This window comes from Carassius carassius, chromosome 30 (genome assembly GCF_963082965.1).
Source record: "Carassius carassius chromosome 30, fCarCar2.1, whole genome shotgun sequence".
Classification (NCBI taxonomy): Eukaryota; Metazoa; Chordata; class Actinopteri; order Cypriniformes; family Cyprinidae; genus Carassius; species Carassius carassius.
The window spans coordinates 22,649,247-22,652,016 of NC_081784.1; the positions used below are offsets into that span (position 1 = coordinate 22,649,247).

At 36.4% G+C, this 2,770-nt stretch overlaps 1 pseudogene; it reads left to right on the plus strand.

Moving 5' to 3' along the window:
- The first annotated feature begins 433 nt into the window (after positions 1-433).
- On the plus strand, positions 434-2,303 carry LOC132110349 (epithelial cell adhesion molecule-like; annotated as a pseudogene).
- Positions 2,304-2,770: the final 467 nt, after the last annotated feature.

A 2,770-nucleotide genomic window follows, 5' to 3' on the forward strand; every position in this document is an offset into this window, starting at 1 on the left:
TCGAAAGTTTCTGTGGTCAGAACAGCTAAACAGGAAGCTGCAGCCAACAAATGAGGGTGTTTATTTAAATGAGAGAGGGAGAGAGAGAGAGAGAGAGAGAGAGAGAGAGAGAGAGAGAGAGAATTTGGTGATAAGAGTGAACTAACAAGTTAATTTTAAGTATAAAGAGAGAATATATGTGAGATCTATTCATTGTAAAGTTTATATGTCTAAATAACTCTCTGATTGGATTTCAAATTTTCCTGAATGCTTCGGTAAGAAGACTTGAGTGTTAATTACAGTTTAAAGACTAGTTTGAATTGCACAGAGATTCTGGAGATTAAAACATCAGTTCCTCTAACGGAGTGATTTACAACGCTGAAACTGTTTTTGTTTTTTCAGTTCTTATCCACGATGAAGGTTTTGATCGCCTTGTTTGTTGTGGTGTTAGTGGATGTCGTCTCCTGACAATGTAAGTAATGGCTATTTTAGATATAATTAAAACAGAAGCTGTTTAAACGTTCCTTAAGGGAACTATATCCGGTTAAATTGTGACAAACTGTTCAACTGTAGTCATTAACTTGGCAGTTCCGCATTTCTACTTAAACCTATCTACCTAATAAAGTTGTAGTATTTCTAAAACAAACTCCACTTTTCTCACAAACATTATTAGTATTATTTTTATCCAACAGGTGGTAGTTGTAACTCTATCAAATGGGCCAGATGTGATGGATCACCATGCCAGTGTACTCTTCGGTTTTCTTCATCATACAAGCAACAGATTGATTGCACAAAATGTGAGTTTGCTCTTAAATTTGTTTTCTTGACTGACTTAACTGGTCTCTCAGTCTGGTTTGTGGCGTTTTGGTAACCCCACCTAAACTAGCTGAGCTCCAGCTTTTCTAGCTACAACCAACAAACCAGGCAGCTTTAAGTTGTTTTGTTCCTCCCATCAAGTGTAGTAAGTGTCTTCAATTCTCCCTGTACCCACAGTGGTTCCCAAGTTTTTCCTCATGAAGGCCGAGGTGTATCGCGCCAGGAGCAACCAGAGCACAAGATCCATTGGTGGGAAACCTGTAGAAACTGCCTTTGTGGACAACGATGGCATCTATGATCCAGAGTGTGAGAACGATGGAAAGTTCAAGGCAATCCAGTGTAACGGCACTGACGTGTGCTGGTGTGTGAACAGTGCTGGTGTGCGCAGAAGTGACAAGGGAGACAAGAACATCAAGTGTGAGCCTGTGGAGACCTAGTGAGTGTTTTTGTATTAGAGCTGTTAAGAGGTTGTTCTTCTGACTGACACACGTAGTTTGAAGTGTGGTTTGAATAGTACTGCTGTTTGTGGAAGTAAGCAAGACTAGTGAATTCTGAAAATACCATGTTTTCTTCTCTAGTTGGGTTCGCTTGGAACTGAAGCATAAAGCTGTGGCTGTTCCTCTTGATGCTACCAAACTGAAGACGTATGTCTCAATTGATTTCTAGGGTCTTGCTGGATCATGTGAAATATGAAGTTCTGCTTATGTTTGTTTTACTGATGTTTCTCTTTGACAGTGGGATTGAGAATGCTTTGCTGGAACGTTAAAAGTTGGATAAGAAATTTGTGTCTGAGGTTCAGGTAAGAATTTACTGATGTTATTGAACACCTCAACTTGGTGCTTGCAGTACAGAACCTAACACGAACCACCTCCTCTTTTCCAGTATGACAAAGATGGTCGTGTCATTGTTGTGGATGTCCAAAAGCCAAAGGAGGAACGTGTTACAGACCTGTCCCTCATGACTTACTACATGGAGAAGGACGTGAGTCTCATTTCGGTTTGTTATCTTAATATCTGGTGCTATGTTGTAACTTAATATGTAACTAATTTAATTAATCTCTCATAGATCAAAGTTAAGCCCCTCTTTTATGATGAAAATAAACCATTTGAAGTCAGTGTTGAGGGAACAAAAGTGTCCATGGAGAACATCCTGGTGTACTATGTAGATGAAATGGTGCCCACCTTCTCCACACAGAGGCTGACTGTATGTCTAGTTTAGTGGTTACCAACCTTTTAAAAGAAAAATCTCATGGCACACCACTAAGCTCTGTAATACATTTATATATACATATGTCTATTTAGGGAGACTTTTTTGTTTTAATTAATTAAATTAAAAATTAAAAAATTCAATTTATGCATTTAGGAGATGCTTTTATCCAAAGCGACTTACAGTGCATTCAGGCTATGAATTTTTACCTAATTTTAATTAAACGATGCATTGTCAGACTTGGTATTGTGGTTTTATATGATCAGCTCCTTTTACTTGACATTTAATAAAAATCATGCTCATACGGAGTTCACAAGGTTTTTTACCATCTAATGACGGAGGTATGTGTTTGCCCGTCATAAAAAAAATTGCCACATATGAGGTAGCTTTGTTTTACTACTAAATTATGTAATATCTATTTGTTTTAATATTTAATATAAAATTATAATATACTTGCACTGGAAAGGTTTCCACAACATCTTGCAAGAATTTATTTCCAGAACATGATGCATAATGCACAGAACTGATTTCAGACAGACTTCTGAGGTGGCATAACAGTTTAATGATATACAGCAATATAGATTGAGCGTAGATAAACAAACGAATATTTAGTTACTAGTCATTTCTCTCTAAAATTATTATTTTTTATTCTTAAAAAAACTTTTTCTTATTCAGCTAAAAGAGTGGCCTAAATCTGCAGTTAAAACTTTTCATAGTTTATAAAAAAATAAATTAACAAATTATAATAATAATTGACACATCAACAAAA